Here is a 19,352-nt window from a genome sequence, read left to right on the forward strand (position 1 = left end):
ATTCAAGATCTTGTGGGTCCTCAATTTGTCTTTTAAGTCTTATCGTTATTCCTCAATTTTAAGACATATAATCCCATATCTCTCAGTAGTGAGAAGAACTGAGCATTTTGGTACGAATACTGCATTTATCGCAATAGCATTGCTATATAGTTATAAAGTGCTTTTTGTCTAATAAGAACTAATAAATGTGCATTTTGATCAGACTTCCTTTAACATCTAGCAATCTTTTACAGATTTTTTTTTGCCTTTATAATACATTATTAAATCCTTCATAAATGTTCATATTTTATGGCAAAGTAACGCTGTGCCATTCCTGAACTGCTTAACATTCTTGATTGCTTTAGGATCATAGCCCAACTTTTGCATCTTGTCAAATGTAACCACAGGTGATTAAATATGCGTAGAATATGGGAAAGTGGAAAGGATGATGTTAAGGTCACGTGTAATTTGTATTGACCGCCCTTTTCATGATAACCCCATCAAACTGAATCTCTAAGCTGAAATTACATATTTGCAACCAAGTGTTTCTCCTCTGTTGTACAATCACAAGTCTTGGATTAATGCTGTCAGGTGATTTGTAAGAGTTGAGATTTCGGCAGTTTTTAATTTTCCTTTTCTTTTTTTTTTTCCCTTTTATACTTATTTGTTTTAATCCAGATAAAAATCCCAGAGAAAACATTGTGTAAACTTCATTGAGATAATTTCAGAAGAGACATCACATAATTTTGCTTTTTGGCCTATCAACTGTCAGAGTAACTCTTTCAAGGCAGTGTTCATTGGAAAAAAGAGAAAAAAACACTTACACCACCAAAGGATCACACAGCAAGTGGAAGCACACCGAATCTGTGTGTCAGCTGAAGTGCAGCAACCCAAGCACCTTGCAGCGTTTCAAGGCTGGCGCACTCCTCGTGTGTGTGTGTGTGTGTGTGTGTGTGATAGCAACCTCTCCGGGTCGATGCAGGGAGAGAGAAAAAGGGTGTGGGGGTGAAGGTGGTGGGAAGGGGAGAGAAGGGGGAGGCGTGGGTGCCTTCCCTCAGGAGCCCGCTGGTCAGAGGACTGTGTCTTGGCATCCGCAGTCACGTACAAATCTGGATTTGATATAGTCTCCGCAGACTCTGAACGTGCCAGGCAGGGAGGCTTGCCCTTCACAGTACGGGTGCGCTTTCAGCCGCGGTGATCGGGCTGCGCCTATTCTGATCTGCTCGAAACAGCCTTTTCAGCGCTAACCGAAACCAGAATGAGGGTGGGAAGGCTCATTGCAAAGTTCACATCTCCTCCGCTGCGTGCCGGTGCTAATGGGAGTTTCTCCTGTGACGGGTAGGTCATAAAACACACAGCTGTAGAGACTGCGGGGTGAACAAATCAAAGAACTTAGTAATAAAAATGATGTGTGTGCCAATATCATTTAATATTAACTTGTGAAAATTGTTGAAGAAACACATCTTTGTCATATATCAGAATAGGCTCTAAAGCTGAATCAACGGATTAATAGGGTTATTTGTAATGATATTGTCCTCATAAAGGCTATATTATTTAGGAATCAGAGTTGGAAATTATAATTTCTTTAATGATTTTTCATCACATAAATTAGCCTGCCTCAACTCCTCCGTCTAGAAGGCAAGAGGAGAGGTTGAGCTGGTCCCCTTCTTCATTCTTACACAAAATCTGCTCATTTGGACGGATCCCAAATTTTAAAGAAACAAGTTCCTGGAAGAAATGCAGAATGCCAGTGCGCACAAGACTTTCACAGGGCATCTCGTTTCAACACTGACTGCCTGCATTTTATCGGAGTACTAAAGGACACATTGAAATTATTTTGTTCTGGCACTGGCGTGCGTTGTGATGTGTATGCATTCAATTGCACTTGACAAATCTTTGGGGCAAACAAAACGGTCTAATGTAAGGAAATATCTTAGCATATTCCAAAATGACATTTTTAGACCAAACATGTGTTCGATTGATTTGCCTTCTCCAGAGATCACTTTTGAATCCAGGCCAGCGATAAGTAGGGGGGCAGGCTCTCGCTGAAGGCCAGGCGGGTCAGCCGTGCTTCCGCTGGTATTTCCTGCGCTGCAGAGTCCCGTACCTAACTGTACAAATAGCTCCACATGGCATCCTGAGAGCGTGCCAGGGAATTTTATGATCACTCGCCAAGTATGGTTGTCAGGTTCCACTCCACTGCTGTGTGTGTATGTGTGTGCTCATATGTGTGTGTGGCTGGAGCTAACTTCAGACTGAGTAATTACCATAATCCAAACAGGGCCTTTACCATCTTATTTGCATTCAGCCAGCAGTGCTGTTTTTATCAGCACCATTACTGAATTGTTGCAAAGTTTTAATTATCTTGACAACTCTCCTATTTTTTTTTTTATTCATTCCTTATTTTATTTTTTTTTTCTTTTCTCCCCCCCTTGGGTTGTGTTTGGATTTCAGCAGTCATCCCCCTACGGCGGCAATCAGATTTCTGCAATAGGAAGTTTTCTCACTTCTTCTTCTTCTAGTAGTAATTTGTAGCATCCCACCTCAAAGGCTGCTCAGACTGGGGACAGAGACGGAGGGAGGTTATCTTTATTAATTAATACCTAATATTTTTTGCAGCAAAAGTCACTCCGAATGCCTCTTTTTAAATTGTATTTGAAGCCCTGGTGTAACTTTACACATGTGTGTAGGCTTGCTGAACTGAAGGAAACCATTTCCTATGCAGAAAGCTACCTCCTTGCATAAATGTTTGCCAGACTAGAGCTTTAGTTGTCATGTTTTCTGTATTTCCATAATCTTTTGATTTAGGATTAGTATAAAATGTATCATGTCACTTATATTTGCTCTCTCTCAAACACTCTGCGTTTTCAGTATTTGAATGCTAAGTTAGACAAATTCAACCTTGAAATAAGACACCGTTTCCTAGCAGTAAGGGTAATTAAACACTAGAAGAGCTTACCCAGGGAGGAGGTGGACTCTCCATAGCTTGGAGTCTTTAAAATGAGATTAGACATCTTTCTGAAAGACATGATTTAATCCAGCTTCTGGGGAAAGATTCTGGTGTCTGTATACGGGAGGTCAGACGAGACGATTGCCAAAGTCCTTTTCGACTTCTAAGCCTGTCGGCCTAGAAATCTGAGTTTGGGTATGTTTTGGTTCACATTTAAAGATCAGTTATAACATCTACATACATAAATTGTCTTTTGGGAGTATTAAGAAAAAATATTTTTCAAAACTCTGTTGTCCGCTGCAGACAACAAGGTTTTGCTTGCTAAGTTGTGCATTGCCTTTTGGTTTGTTCTTATAAGTAGTTAAAAATCACAAAGGTTAATGCAGACTAAAATACTCAGGAAAAGATCATTATGGAGAAATGTAAGGCTTTAAAGCCTCAAGAATCACGAACTGAACAAATGCAAAAATTATTTCTAGTCTGTTGGTTTCTCAGGTGCAATAAATGTTTTTCTAAAAAAAGCACAATTAATATTTTTCTAACTGTGGAATACTGTGATTGCATTTAGCTTCTCATCTTTTATGAGGTTTATGCATCACATTGCATATAATCACTATCAAACGATATGGTAGTATTCTGTTCATCTGAAAGGTAAACAAATTCTGTTTAACAGTCGTTAGACAATTGTTTTGCTGCAGTCTGGCCTTATGAACACCTTATCCTTGTTTTCCCTTTAAAAGGAAAAAAAAAAATTAAAGGTGAGAACCATTAGGGATTTCTCTTTAAATCCAGCAATCTATGCATACTACTAAGAATCAATGCTCTGTAAGCTGTCTGGTATTCTGCAATAAATTCTAGCTTTTATAGACTTTTGCTGGGCCAGGTAGCTGCTAATGCCATAGAAATTGATTATTTGTGGTGTTCTTATCGCTGCTTAAAATATCTAATTGCTTTTTCTCCACAGATTTGGATTTGGCTTGCTTGATGCTGGACAATTAATGAAGGAAGCCCTAACTGGACAAATGTTGGTCTCCTGAGACAATGTGTTGTTGATAACAGGTCTGATTTGAGCAAGTCTAGTCAAATTCCATTTTAATAGTATTTAAAGGCACACGCAGGACACATATCACTGAGTTTTGGGCTGGTTGGTTTGGTTTTTAAGTCTGTTGTACTACTAAAGTTTATTCCCATTAAGTATTAAGTTTTGCAAAGCAGCAAAGACACATTTGTGTCAGCTGCAGAGACACGTATTTTGCCTCAGTGTAGCAAGTTTTGTTCAAAATTTGCCTTTATTCTTTCATACTTATGCAGACTGGGGTATGTAGTTCATCACTGTATGACTATTCCTGTGGAGGAATTATTACACTCTGATTATTTTGAACCCTAAAAATTATTGATTGAGGTAAAGAAGAGACAAGAAGGTATTGCAATCAGTTCTCAATCTAGTAAGGGCAGCCTTCTTTAAAGGCAGCTAATCCTTAGCCTAAAAGCTGTATGCAGTTGCTGCTGCTCCCGTAGGATTTTTCACATAGCTGTGCCTGTGTCATTTATGTGAAGTTAAGTACGAATCGTTTTCCGCTGCACTACCAAATCAAGATAACCACCAAACATCAAGTCACTATCTTACCGGATCGCTGCTTTGAGTGTGAAATTCAGCTCACAGCTCAGTCACGGCTCCAGCTGAGGTGGAAAAAGATCTCCCATCCCACCAGAATGCTGGACTCCAGAATGTTTCCCTTCTGCGTCAAGATGAAGCAATGACATCTAGAGTCAGTAGGGTCTAGAGTACTCTACTCCTTCGAAGACCTCCCATTTTCCAGAGATAGGTAAACCAGGGAGAAGAGGGATTTGCATCCATGCACCTCGCACCCCTGCTAACCGTGGTGCCAGTCTGTCTTTGTCCCCATAAGGGGTTGTTAGGTCAGTGGCTAGCTCCCTGAAGGTCTAGGCACAGCACCGCACCTCATTTTTAAGCAGTAGTTTGCAGAACTGACTGCAGACGCTTGTGTTTGTTGTCTTTTAAACGCTATGCAGGGAAAGGTAGAAATCTCAGAGTGGGAACCAAAACGGACGGACAGGGAAAGGCTCAAGCATAAGGGCTCTGCTCCAGCACGTGTCTGTAATCGCAGACCTTTTCAGCAACGTGGCCCCTAGCCAGCTTGGGGCCTGGAGTCCTCTCCTCGGGCTGACGCTAACAATATTTGATTCAAATAAATTAATAACCTCATTCTTGTCTTCTGCAGTATTATCACAGTCATAGCAGAGAAGCTGTAAACTAATCTTTTACCTAACAGCCTACTAGTAGTTTAAGCAATGTGTCACATATGAGGACACCCCAGGCCAGTTCCCTCTCCAGCCCCAGGACAGTCAGCCGTGTCACTGCCATCTTGCAGGGGCACCCCTTTGCCACAGGGCTCCGAATCAGGGTGTTCCCTCTCTGTTGGAGACAATACCACGCTTTAGGAAACAATTTAAGGTTTATTGGTCTGGAGAAAACAAAAGAGGTACCATAATTTTCTGCATGTTTTTCAAGCATTTTTATAGAAAGGGCAGGAATGCATTAGAAACATGCGATCCTGTGGAATAGTTGCTTCCCAAAGATGTCTCCTCCATCCAATCCTGCAGTGATTCTCCAGCAAAGCGATGGCTGGGAGTTACACCCCTGAGGCACGGGAGCACTCTCCCTTTTCTCTGGATCAATGTTACCATGTAAAAGGCACAGCAAGGAAGTCTGTTTCTCAATATTGTACCTACTTGAGGCTCCTGAAGGGGTGATTAATTAGGTGTGATTAATTAAACCACGAGTCATGACCTTCTTTTTTTCCTGTCACATTACGTATAAACAAGAGGGCAGTCAGTGAAGTTAAATACTATAGGATAGTAAATTTAGAGGAAATAAAAAGAAATGAGTTGTGTTGCATGTAGTCAACCTATGGGATTTGCTGCTACAGGTGACCATCTGATAAATAGGGTTCCTCGGCTGGAAAGAGTAGTTGCTAATGCTATTACCATAATAGATGGGACCAATCCTGTATTCCTGGGACTTCTGGGTGCACTGGGAAGGCAGAAGTGAGTCCTGCTTGGCTAATAAAGAAAGAGCAAGTGCCCAACGTGCTGGGAAGTCAGGCAGGAATGTTGTTCTCCACGGACAGCAGCACTGCACTATTAGCTTGATCTATGACTTGCCATTTCGTGGTTTAGTTGTTTGTTTATTTATCTGTCTTTTTAATTCCTCTGGAAAATACTGTACTGGCTCTCTCTGTTGACTGAATGACCAGGCTTGGGCAGAAGATATAGCATTCTTCTTCTCTGACCTTTATATCAAAATTGATTAACAATAATTCTTTTGCAGAGAAAGATTGACAATAAGATGTGGATGTTCATCTTTAATGAACTCTAGCTACCAAAGTGGAAACCAGCTAACTTTGATGGTGTGGCTGACCACCTTCTCAGTGATAGCTGAGTATTTACTCTTTCCTGAAATGGTAAAGTAATGCTATATCCATAGATAAGATGAAGAACCACCTGTTGCTCTAGTTGTTTTTTTTCTCTCTCATATCATTGATTTCTTTGGACTTTTCTCGTTACTGGCAGTAGCAGGATGTGCTGGCTAGTATTTATGCAGTCAGAAATGGCATAACTTAGAATTAGAGCCTGTGTAATCCTGTCAAGCATTCAGAATTATTATGTTTCTGTATTTTAATCTTTGTAAAGTAAAGAGTCCACTCATAATCTAATTGGTTTTGTTTATTATCATGTTTGCCGTTTTACAGAATAGATCACTGGAAGGTGCCTACTTTATATTGTTCTCACTTCCTAATAAAAGATCTTATTTAAAAGAATCTTTCTTTACAATTCTGAAAATACTTCCCTGATCTCATTAAGCCCAAAAAAGATGAAGTGTTATTTTTCCTTTTTGTTTGTGACAATACAAATTGAACACACCTATGGGGAACTAATTACTATGGGGTTTTTGTTTGGGTTCTTTTTTTTTTTTTATACAGAGCAAACCTGTTAACTGTGAATGTGAAGAGATGAAGCAAGCAAAAAACAAGAGAAGTGTGAAGACCTTTGCTGCCATATCGTCTATGACACTGTATCAGCTCTTAGTTTTAGGATCGATGAGTGAATAGGTATGTAAGAGAGACACTGTTATTCTACAAAGAAGGGTTATTTCAAAGGAAATAAAGACAAAATTTAAAAGGCATGTAAATACATTCACAGATGCTATAAGATGGCAACATCAGAGAGGGAGCTTCATTTGGTTCTCTTTTAATTTCAGATCTTTACAGTGGAACAGTATTGTGCAGAGGTCTAGATAATAATGTCCTTGATCTTATCAAATATTGCCATAGTACTAGTATTGCCATTTTCCTGTTGAGGTTACTCATGTAAGAGAAACAGCTCTGTTGTATAAGTTAAAGGTTCACCTTCTGTCCTTCATTTTTGTACTTAAATCAGATTTGGGCATTTCAATGTTCATGCAAATTGCAGCATCTTTCAGAGTTGTGCATTTTACATTGTAAGACACTTTGTTAATTGTAGAGGTAATAGATATCATCACTTTTGTTTAACCATGAAAGTGCTGATTTTCAAATTACTTGAAGTTTTAATTACTGTGATTATAACTCAGTACTGCCTCCATGACATTTCACATGCAGAAGTTACATCAGTGTAAACCACTTGGGATAACAGGCAGAAATAAATAGCTTTTTCTCTGTATATTCATAGTATACTGGAAATTGAGAGGCCAGGACTTCTTACAGAGAAGACCATCCATTGCTGTTGTTTCCCTCCGTGGATGTCCATGCTACATTCCCTTCCTCCCTTACATAACAAAGAGAGAAAACCGATTCGTTCACTAGCAGGGATTCAGTGGTCTTCTTTATGAGGCATAAGTTTTGGTGCTGTACAAGACTACTACCTTGGAGAAGGCGTAGGGGAAGTCTGGAATAGCTTCTCTATCTTCCATTCCTTCGTTTACCCAAGGCAAGGGCACACAATTGACCCAGGAGCCATGATCTTGCCTTTCTTCAGGCCTGGCCCTGATGGCCAAATACAGATATGAGCTGTAGAGTTCAGTCTGCCTGACATCGAATCCGTCCACATTAAATTGCCTTCGTCAGCATTAAGTGCTGGCATTAAACGCCAGAGGTAGAGGAGTTTTGGAAAGAGCTGGAAAGAAAACAGTAGATGAATTTGCACTTCACAAAAGTTTCTGTTAAAAAAAGACACAGAAAGAGACTAAATGAGGCAGGAGGAGAAGCGAACACAGAGGGGAGGAAATGGCAAAAATCAAACATTAAATACTTCCTTTAATTGAGGTCAGAGATGGAGATTATATTTGGCCAAACAACCAAATCCTGCACCACAAGTCAGGACCAAGACTGACTTCATTTTTTATTTCAGTGCTCTCCACAGAAAGGAGCTAGTCAGTCATTCTCTGTGTGTTAAATAACGTACTAACATCACTAATAGACCAAGCAGATGGTTTTGTTTTATTGTCTGAATGCTGTAATATTTTACTGTAAATATCTAAATAGGATATTCACTTGCCTTATACAAGTTCCCAGTGTATTTTATAATAAACCAAGTAATTTTGACAGAAAAAAGTTGACCAATTCTAGCCTAACACCATTCAGACAATGAGCTCAATACTGGCACAAATCCCATCCATTAAAAAGTCAGTGGTATTACATTTACTTTTACAATTTGAAGGATAAAGACAGAAATGCGAGAGATGAAGCAATAAGAACCATGTGGTCCCTCCTCTTCAAGGGTCTCAACCAGAGCCTATTAAGTTAATGTACATACTCCCTTTGATTTTAATAGGCTTTGCATAAGTCAGAAATTATTGAAAATGAATAGCAGGAAAAAGAATCATCCTGTTTACATTTGTTGGGTTATATCCATAATAAACTTGTAAAAAATGAAAACAGTAGAAAACATTAAAATAGATCCATATAGTAACTTTATTTTAGAATTCAAGATGACCTCATTTCCTGCTCCAACATAAGTACGTGATGTCACAAACTTCAGAAGATTTTTTCAAAACCTTTACAGAAAACATTCCTCTTCCCATCATCGAATACTTCATCTTGCTTTCTTCTTGCAGCTGTTCCTTCTAGAGACACGTATCTTTGGGCAAGCAGTTATGAATATCAGAGAGTAGTCTGGAGCATACCACCACCTGGGACACCAAAGGATTACAGATTGCGCTCGTGAAAACTGCTGGGTCAGAGGTGGTGGTGGGTCAGAAAAATGTCTAGCCAAAGCAAGAGTGCCCAGGAGTGCCCAGGGATCAAAAGCAAGACCAAACATTACTCTTCCAAACAAAGGTTTCTAAACTAACCTAGATTTGTCTAAACTAACCTAGAGCAGATGATAGATTTTATTCCTACAGTGGAATTAGGAATCAAGCATGCAAAAGGACTGTGAGATTAGTTCCTAATTCTCCTTTTTACCCAAGGGAACTGAAGCAAAGACAGATGGAGTGATCTGCTGGGGCAAGCAGAGCCCTAGGTGGAACCAGATCCCCTGTCCTGTTCAGAGGCTGCCCTTTCCTGCCTGTCATGTGGAAGAAATAATATAGCCACTACCAGGCACCTGCAAAAGCCCTCCACCTGGTTTTGCTCAAAGTGACAGACCTTGGAGGACAATGTGCATGTTCCCCACTAGTCTGTAGGGAGCGTGGTGTAGCTGATGCAATTCCCGGCTCCAGCACACACCTGCAAGGTCTCATTGATCTGCTGCTCGGTGCTCTGAAAACTCAGAAATCTATTATCAGTGTGAGCATGTGCTTATTGATCAGATTACCTGCTTCTGCTCCCTGTGTGTACCTAATTGTACCAGCGTACGCACACACACACGTAAATATGCACACACGTATGCATACATACAGGCACGCACAGACGGGTTATTAGGATGTGTGTATGTTAAAGGCTTTACATATTTTTTTTGTTTTACAAAACTGCACATAAATAAAAAGAACGGACCTTCTCCGTGAAACGTGAGCACAGAAACACTCACAAGTGGCCAAGAGCTGCTAAATAATTAATCAATAGAGCAGTGTGGCAGTTTGAAATGTAAATGTGATGGATGAAGGTGTGATGCTTGTCATCAAGCAGAAAATGATGTGACTGGAATGGATAACCCATGGTACCTGCTGACTGGCAAAAGCTTGGACACAAAGATAAAGTAAAGCCATCAGAAAGCAGCTCTGGCAAACCCTAATTTTTCCCTTTGACCCACAATTCACTTTCATGTCCCTGTCCCAGAAGAGATGTTTAAAAAAATGATGAAGAGCGATCTTGGGGTGGGAAAGGGGAGAGGAAAAAAAAATCATCTGAAGAAATGCTACCTGACAAGGCTGCGGGCTACATTCTTGAGAACACCTTTCTTTTCTTTATGTTCTCCTTCTCCTGTTAAATAAAAATGCGGCTCCTTTTTTCCCTTTCCTTTCTTCCAAAACTCTCCCGAGCCGTTCCTGCAAGTGGTTCTGTGACTCGGGAGCTGACAACAGCCGCATGCAAAGGAACAAAGAACGAGAGTGACAATTCAGAGTGCACGCAGGTGAGAAAGACACCTTTTACTTATCAAACTAGGCTGCAAAAAAATGCTCTTTTTACTCAGCGAGCTAGAAATAGAGGTGATCTAACAAGGCACTGATCCAAATTCTTTATTTGTGCTGAGATGTAATGCTAACAGGATTTTTAGGTTGACTAGTAGTCTGTGGCCCCTCTGTTCAAGTAAGGAAGCATTCCTCCAATTTGGAAAGAGGAAAATCCATATAATTACCGTATATTATGTGACAGGAAAATGTATGCTGTGATGGCAAGGGGTGACAGAAAATGTCCATCAAAAAATTTGTTTTCAGGGACTTCCTATGCCAGTCATTGCATCCTCTCTCTGAGGAAACTTAACACGATGGGATTCAACTCAATTCTCTGAATTTGAGAGAAATTAACTTTTGTAAAAAAAGGGATTTTTTTAATCTTTTTTTTTTTCTGTAGAAATGCAAGCCTGAAAGTAGGATTTAAAAGTTTGATGGCTCTTTCTCCCTGCAAAAGAGAATCCTATTTCTCAGTAAGTACCATTTAGCAGGTTGTCTTTTTTTGCCTCTTTTGTTATCAAAAGCCCATTCTTTTCAGAAAGTGAAAAATACCACGGTTTAACATTAGATTTCCAAACTCCCTGAAATATACATTAGCAGATAACGCCCACTAAAAGTGAAAGCTAAATATAGATATATAATACTGCTTTGGCACACAAAATGGATGTTTTACCATTTCTTAGACATAAAATATACATACAAATACTCTCTTAAAATCTTCTGGGGATTTTTAAGACCTCTATGCACGTTTACCTCTGAAGTGACATAAAGAAGCAGCAGATCTCCAGGTGAACTGGCCAGTGTTTTCATACTTCCTCAACTGATTATTTTTACTTGGTTTTTGTTCATTTGTTTTTCAATCTTTATATTACCACTATACAAGAGACAGCGAGAACACACATAAGTATTTATACAAAAATAAATGTGCCAAAACAAATTTTAGAAATCAAGAATTAGCGTTTACACTAGAATAGAACCCTACTTGGCGCAGCTCCATAGTAAATAACCTGCTTTTAGTCTGGGACAGGTTACAGGTGTAATGCCATTGAAGGGAAATCTTTCCATAACTTGGCTACCTGGATAAGCTTTAAGCTTTTCCTCTCTATCTATACAGGGAATCACCACACTCCACAGAAATATTTCCCATTTAGAATGACAAAACTATGGGCTCGTAGGTAATTCAGCTTGAATTTAATTTCTGGGCTTTTTTAATTGTGTTTGTAGATTTGTACTTTGGGAGCTTTCTTCTAGCTCACGCCAAAGCCACTCAGCTGTATATCTTTACCTATACGACAGGTACGTTCATATTACTTTTTAGTCCTTTTGCACAGCTTCAGGAATGCAGTATCATTGTAAGTAGGAATCAGACCCCAGAATTTGGAGCAATCTGGGTAAACTAGTCTGTGGGATGGAAGAATGATCCCACACCTTACATCTGGAATGTTTCTGGTAGGAGATGTTCATAGATTTTGTGACAGTAAAAAGGAATCTGGTCTAATGGTTCACAGAGATTGATGCTGAATGTAAGCAATTGTTGTATCACAGTAATGTAGCAATATTTATCACTAGTAGGACTTCTATTCCCCTATAAACTACTGTAGAAGTGGAAAAGTGCCATCTCAGGACTATGTTGTCACTAAGCTCATAGAAGTCCATCTCTCTACCTTCAGTCTGTCTCAGCTACAAACAGATTTGCAATAGAGAAATGACAGATCAGGCTGCAAATGTGCAACAGTCAACCTCAGCCTCTGGGAAGGAGACCCACCTACTCGGGCCAGAGAGAGTTGTGGTGCACCCTGTCCTGTGCCCAGTCTGGAAGAGCAGCTCGCAAGCACTGTGGGACGCAGTGCCACATGAGCCATGCACTCTTTAGCTGCCCACGTGTAACGTAGAGGTGTCCACCAGCCTAGCACCGGGAGCAGTGGTTCACTGCGTTAGGAACTGTACAGATACACTAGTAACTGGCCACTAGTTTCTAATATCATAGAAATATAGAAGTACCAACATGAGTTTGTTTTCTTCCCTCTTTAAATTTGCTGGGTATATAGAGGAGAGGAATATAAAAAATGGCCTGACAAAGGCAGATCTGAGAACCTGTCTTAATCCCAACAGTGGCCACCAGCAGCAGGCTACAGAAGAGAAAGAGAAGAAGGCAACCTCGTAGCAGAGCGCCCCAGATCACTCTTCCAGCCTCCAGCAACTGGCAGCTCAGGGACTTCCCGAGCTGAAAAATTTGCCTACTTTGCTGTAGTGATGGTGGGTAAAATATGCAGCAATGACTCTCGCATACCAGCAGGCTTTGTTTCACCCCAAGTGTTATGCCAAACTAGTTGTATATCATCATGAAGAATAACTGCATTTCCCCAGAGTTGATTTCCTATGGCACATTTTACTTAGATACTTTCTCAACACCCTCGCAAATATGCCATAGATCTAAAGCACAATCTCCTTTTCAAAATGAATGGGTCTGATTACAGGCGTATTCATTTTGTAAAAGGTACAAAAGGATACAAATGTGCCTTTCCATCTCATATAATGTCAAAGTAAGACCCTCTTGCCCTTTTATTTCAATCCCCGCAATTTGAAAATAAAAAAATGACTTGATTATATGTTTTTTACCATTAAGTGTATAATTGCTTTTGTGTTTTGACATTTAATTCCTCTTACCAAAATACATGGTAGGAATTAAAAGTCAAATCTTTTATGTATTTGATGTACAGATCCTTCCATGTATTTCAATGAGAGAAATAGAACAGTTGAAACCTTAAAGCAGGTACAGTGAAGCCATCTGAAAATGAAGTCACGTTTTATACTGGAAATCTGACTATGGCCCCAGTTCTGCCCTTCCTTATCTAGGTCGATGGCTTTTTGAAATCTCTGGAAGGTCTGAATGAGTCAAAACCAAGCAAAACCTGCAGGACTTGACCTTTAAAATAGAGCTGGGATTATACGTTGCCTTGTTGGGCAGATTTCGAGATTATGGTCCAGTCTGAAAATGACTTTTGAAAGCCATAAGACAGGAGCTGGCCAGGCACTCGATTGTGTTGGCCTGGCATGGGATGGCAGTAGTGAGGAAGACAGGTCTCAGCAGGGAGGGCCAGGAGCAGCCAGGGCATGTCGCAGCTGGGCCAAGGCCAGCAGAAGGGCTCTGGCATTAAGAGAGGTTGAGGAGATGTGGATGCGTGCAAGGGAAACTGGATGTTGCTTATGGATGTTTCACTTGGTTTTTGTCTCCCCTTCATCTCAACTTTTCGCATAAAGTTCTTCCCACTTCGTGCACTGTCCTTCACTAAGGGCAGCACCTTCTCTTTCCCTTTTACCGTTCTACCACTCCTTTTCCTCTCCTTCTTGCATCCCTCCTCTTCCTTTTGCCACAGCAACTTCTCTCCTTCCCTCTACTGCATTCTTCTCTCTCTTTCTTATATTTTTCATGTTTCTGTTTCCCCTTTGTTCTTCTATTTCCCTTTCACTACCTGTGCCCTTTAACTGAATTCTCTCTCACTTCTTTCTTCTCTGTTCAGCATGCCAAATTCTTCATCTTTACCTTAATTTCTGTTCATATTCATCTACAACCTATGTGCTGAGAAGTTTCTTCTGGCTGCATTTTCTCCCCCTGGCCACTCCACTGTGATTTATCCCCATCCAGTTAAGTCTTGAAGTGACTTGACCCTACAGCCATAGCTGGGATTACATAGTGCCCTGAGATTCAGATTTATGGAATCTAGCACTGTCTGCAAAATTTTTCTGCAATCTGGGAAGTAGACCTTAGCTGGGAACTCAGATGGACTGCGTTTGGGACAGGTTGAGCCAGGAATGGTAGTGGCAGGCAGTAATGGTAACTGAGAGCTCGGCCATGTTCTTCCCAGTGTTAATATTCTCACCCACAAATTCTATCATGCTTTCCCTATACCCATTAACAAAAACTACTGCTCTAGGTGAATGTGCTCTTGGAGTAAGATTCATGCTGTATTTTTTTCTTTTCGCAAAGCCTGGGACACAATTTTTCTTATTTTCGTCTCAGGAAAGATGCCTTCAACAAAGGTAAAAGACAAGGTAACCAAAAAGAGAAGTGAAGGGAGCAGGTAACACTTGTATCAGGAAGAAGAAAGTCAGAGAGAGAGAGAGAGCTGAGTGTATCTCCACACAGCAGTTGTAGTGTCACCATATCTCACGGAGACACACTTAGCTTCCCATAACGAAAGCAGCTTGCATTGCACAGGTGCCAATGGCAGGGATGCTAGAAGTTGTCTCCCTTTGGCCATCATGTGTTTGCACTTTGCAGGAGGAATGAGGCAGCTTGGGGCTGCTCCAGCCCAGCCGTGGTGCTCCAGGGCCTCCTTTCCCAGCATCCCTGCTGCATCCTGCTGCTGATCGGATTGTGAGCGTGAAGCACTTTTCAGGTATGTGGCAAGGGTATATTTAGACACACACACACGCATACACACACATGCACTTGCACATTTTCTCCCACCTTTGTTCACACATGCAAAAATTGCAAATTAAAAATTAAAAGGGAATGGAAAGCCCACGAAGAGTAAATCACATCGTTGGCCCCAGCCCGTACCTTCAGGAGAGGCAGAAGGTAGGACTTACAACAAGGAAATGGAGCTCATGACATTTTTGCTAGATGAGTAACTGCAAGTAATAAAAGTAGTAGATTTATACCTGTGTGGTCCAGTCTTTGAAGAAGTCTCTTGATTAAAGCTTAAGATCAGGCATCCAGAATATCTTGAGTTTGTTCTCATGAGTAGCTATTTTACCCACAAGGTGGGTGTCATTTGAAAAATTTGTCTCTTTGAAAATCTGTATCTTTGCTAGAGGGCTCTGCTTCATGGTTTCAGGACAGTAATCAACTTAAGGAGATGCTTCAGAGTTAAACACATTTGGTTTTTTTTAAGTAATCATGCAATCATGAATGAGGAGTTACAAATAGGTGCAAATTATTGCTTTCTTCCAGCTCAGGGTGACTGAAGTGTTCAACAGGTCACTTTGGATGTTACAGTTCTTCAGAACACACTCACATACAGACAAGAATATTAACTAATGCTACTCATAGGGGATTCTCTGTTCACACTGGTTGCAGAATGGCTTTGGGGTCATTCAGGCTGCCCTTTTAAATATTTTTTTATGGCAATAATGTCAAGTAACTACAGAATTTACTGTGGCTTAGCCTGAAAGGGAGCTATTTCTCAGAATGGGGAACTTGGAGATGTTTTTGCTCAGCTGGAAGCTTTATGGGGCAGATTTCATCCATGGTCCAGAAGCAAATGTCAGCTCCCTTGAGATTTTGGAACTCGATGTGTGTTCAGCCCCAGAAATCAGGTGATGAACCAGAACTTCAAACTCTCAGAAACCAAACACTTTGTGCTTCTGAGAGGTTGGGGTTTTTTTATTTTTTCCCCATTTTTTTGCCTTTTTCTTTAATTTTGATGGATGATGTTTTGTTCTGCAGTAAGTTTTAATGCGTGTCGCTGTGGAACAATTTCAATTGTCGAAAACAACAACAACAAAAAGCAATATTTCAATATTTCTCAAGAAAAGGCTTCAAAGGTTTCAGATCTTTTTAAAATGTTTCTGCTTTATTTTGACGTGGCATAAAAGTTTTGTATGCATTCTCGCATCCGCTATTGTGACAGCTGTATTTAATGAGTGCAAAATGATCAGAAAAACATCCTTTACTGTGGGTTGCCATTGCCAGCAGATGACAGGAGAGAGGCAGTACTGTAATAAGAGAAGCGATGAAGTAGTTCATACTACTAGGGAATGAGGTATTTCTAACTCAAATGCCTAGGTATGCCTTTTGAAAATAATGCATTGGTCACATTACCTGATAGTTTCATCAGATTCTGTTTCCGAGTGTGTTTTGAAATAAAATTGTGCATCCTTAGCCTCAGGTCATGAAGTGGTTGGTTGTGACATATTATTTGTGGGTAACACAGTCAGTTTCCCTATGATGAAGAAGAAAAGGTTCTAGTCTTGCCTATAAATACCGGCCTTTCCATCAAACTGATGCTAAGCATGAAATGCAGATCCACAGATCTGCTAGAAATGAAACATTACACAATAGGTTTGCTTTCTATTTTATATGCATATCTAATATCAGAGTATTTTAGTCCAAATTGAAGAGAGTATAAAATTAAATCTAAATGGATATGAAAGGCAGGGTATTTCTTTTTTCAAAGCTTTGTCGTTCCTGACTTCCTCTGGTGACTGTTAGCTTATCATGCCTTTGTACAGGAGATCTAAGTATTTTATTCTCTCTTGTGTCTCCATATGGTACCATTTCCCAGATAGTCTTCCTTTGGTCACAAGATGACAGTGAGAATGGATTGTCAAACTGGACCACTATGACAATTTACTCTGGGGGAGAAAATCCTGTGGGTGTTTAGAAGCTTTACTGTAAGTTATATTTGATTAACTCATCCTACTACTGACAAATAATTAGGTCAGCAATTAATTTCAAAATGCAAATGTGCTACAGGCCTTCATGTTTTAAGAAATTCCCTTTGTCTTTAGTTTTTACTTGTGTTAAAGTCTTAATGGATTTAGCTGGGTGAAGGAACAAAATTATGTTTTCTAATGCTTTATTTACTAGGTTGAGTTGGACTTTTTTAGCAAATATTGACTGCAAATGTTTGTTCAGAAATGATCATGTGTGATGGAATTGAATGGAATAAGAAAACAGCAGAGTAATGATGAACCGCTCATTTTAAAATATATATATTTTTTCACACTTCTGCTGCAAAATATTTATCTACCTTCATGGATTAGGAACAGAAAGACAAACCAGAGGGTCAGGAGCAGACCATGGTAGCAAAGTCATTAGTACTTGCTTAAGCAGTCTAAGAAACCAGGGTATATCAGAAAGAAAACATGCTTAATATTGCTACAAGTGTGGCTCAAAGAAACCTATCTACCAGCCTATCTCAGGGACTTTATTCTTAAACAAACACAGATTAAAGGCTCAGCTATTCCCAAGAGAAGCTCAAGGGAGTTTTCTGTTGACTTTAAGGGAGTGAGGCCCCTAAGTCTAAGTCTAAGTTTTCTGCGATTAAAATCATGCAATTTTTTAGAAAATACTCAAAATATGCAGCTGTAAACAAACCCAACCATCTAGCCTGATATAAAATCTGAATGAATTTACATAGGTGACAGACTTATATTACAATTTCCTAACAGTTTATTCGCTTAATTGATTCAAGTCAAGAAGGAGAGCATCCGCTCTAGAATTGGGTGAAGGCTTTTTTTAAAAAATTGTTACTGACCTTAAGATGAAGTTTTAAAAGGATCATGACAAGCCACATTTTGTATGCTTAACTATGCATTCCGCTTTGGATGAGATAATGATAAAGAAAGTTAAAAGTCATGATTATTTTTTGTTTGGTGCAAAATGGTACTTTTACATCACTTTTGCTTAAAATGCTAATGCCAATTATTACGTGAGGGGAAAAAAAATCCAGAAAAAAAGATAAAACTAGACATTGCATTTTTAGGAGACTTTTATATTGCAAGGAAAAAGAAAAGGAGAATTGAATGGGGTCAAAATAATGTGCCTCACCTACACAGACAAAGTTTGGTTTCCAGTCTCCTCTGAAGGATTACGCCCAGGACCCTCTTTCCATCTTAAGCAGCATCTGAAGACCTCTGAAGATTTCACCAGGCAGGAGAAGGCAATGCAAGGCTGAAGCTTCATTTTGAATGAGGGACAATCTTCTTCTTTCTCCCCAGAGCTGTGGGAGAGAAAATCAGAAATATAACTGGGTACAAGAGGGCTAAGCTGTTGGGAGTTGTGCAGACAGAAGTTTTTTGTAAGATACAGGCAGTGTACTTGCTGCTCAGCTGAGCACTGGCACGGACCCCGTTAAAGCACCACATTTCTAGAAAGATGCAGCTGCCTTCAAGACTGTCCAAAGGAGACAAATGGGAATGATCAGAAGTTTGGAAAATGTGACCTGCAAGAAAATCTGAACTGGGGTGATTTCATCTCGAGGAGAAGAGAATCAGCGGACATAAACAACAAAGACTTCAAATTTGAAAAAGCCTTCTGCAAAGAGGCAGGGAAGAGTTTGTGTTTCAGGTCTACAGCGAAATGACAGAATGTAACAACAGCCCTACACTGAAACAAGGGTGATTCAGGTCGGACAAAAACCTTTCTGACAGTGAAGACAGTGAAGCTGCAGAAGGGATTGTCTGTGGAGAGCTTGGAGTCCCTCTCACTGAAGACCTTTGAGAACAGGCAAACTACTTTCCAAAATAACGTGAATATAGTTTCTGGCTGAAAGCAATCCCTTAGCAGTTATTACACTGATATATTTAATTGACTTTAAGAAGCTGATGGAACTCCTACTTTTGTGGTAGGATGCTTCTAAATTATGGTAGGAAATGTGGTAGGAAACTTCTAAATTAATCTAGGGCAAGAAACATACTATGAATGCCCGGCACAACTGCCATTATAAGTGAGAGCAATGCAGATAGTGTTTATCTGCAGAAGCAAGACAGATAGAATGGTGTGCATGACCAAAGGTGAGCTCATTAAAATTTATAAGTAAATAAATAAATAAATAAAAGCTTTCAGTGATCAGTAAGCTGGCATTAAATACTATAAAATAAAGGAAGTCAATATGTCAAAACTTCATCATGGAAGTTGGGGGTTATTCAGCAGCTTTTAGGACCAGAGTCACTATGACTGTGACCAAGCAGAGGGGTATGAGGCAAAGCGATCTCAGATTCTGGCCCAATGTTGATATAATAGCAATTTGGCAAAGACACATAGAATACAACCACAATAATGCAAGTCTAAGTGAGAATTAT

At 39.9% G+C, this 19,352-nt stretch overlaps 2 long non-coding RNA genes across 2 annotated transcripts in view; both read left to right on the forward strand.

Moving 5' to 3' along the window:
- Positions 1 to 998: 998 nt before the first annotated feature.
- Positions 999 to 6,445, forward strand: LOC129215933 (uncharacterized). Its single transcript, XR_008580130.1, has 3 exons — positions 999 to 1,317; positions 3,894 to 3,988; positions 6,282 to 6,445. It is a non-coding gene; the product is annotated as an uncharacterized LOC129215933 (long non-coding RNA).
- A 2,361-nt stretch (positions 6,446 to 8,806) lies between these two features.
- Positions 8,807 to 19,352, forward strand: part of LOC129215930 (uncharacterized) — a 39,602-nt gene continuing 29,056 nt past the window's right edge. The window contains exons 1-6 of the long non-coding RNA XR_008580129.1: positions 8,807 to 10,501; positions 10,942 to 11,014; positions 11,766 to 11,837; positions 12,654 to 12,797; positions 14,824 to 14,941; positions 16,832 to 16,940. This is a non-coding gene — a long non-coding RNA (uncharacterized LOC129215930). The remainder of the gene's footprint in view (positions 10,502 to 10,941; positions 11,015 to 11,765; positions 11,838 to 12,653; positions 12,798 to 14,823; positions 14,942 to 16,831; positions 16,941 to 19,352) is intronic.

The sequence above is a fragment of the Grus americana genome, chromosome 1 (genome assembly GCF_028858705.1).
Source record: "Grus americana isolate bGruAme1 chromosome 1, bGruAme1.mat, whole genome shotgun sequence".
Classification (NCBI taxonomy): Eukaryota; Metazoa; Chordata; class Aves; order Gruiformes; family Gruidae; genus Grus; species Grus americana.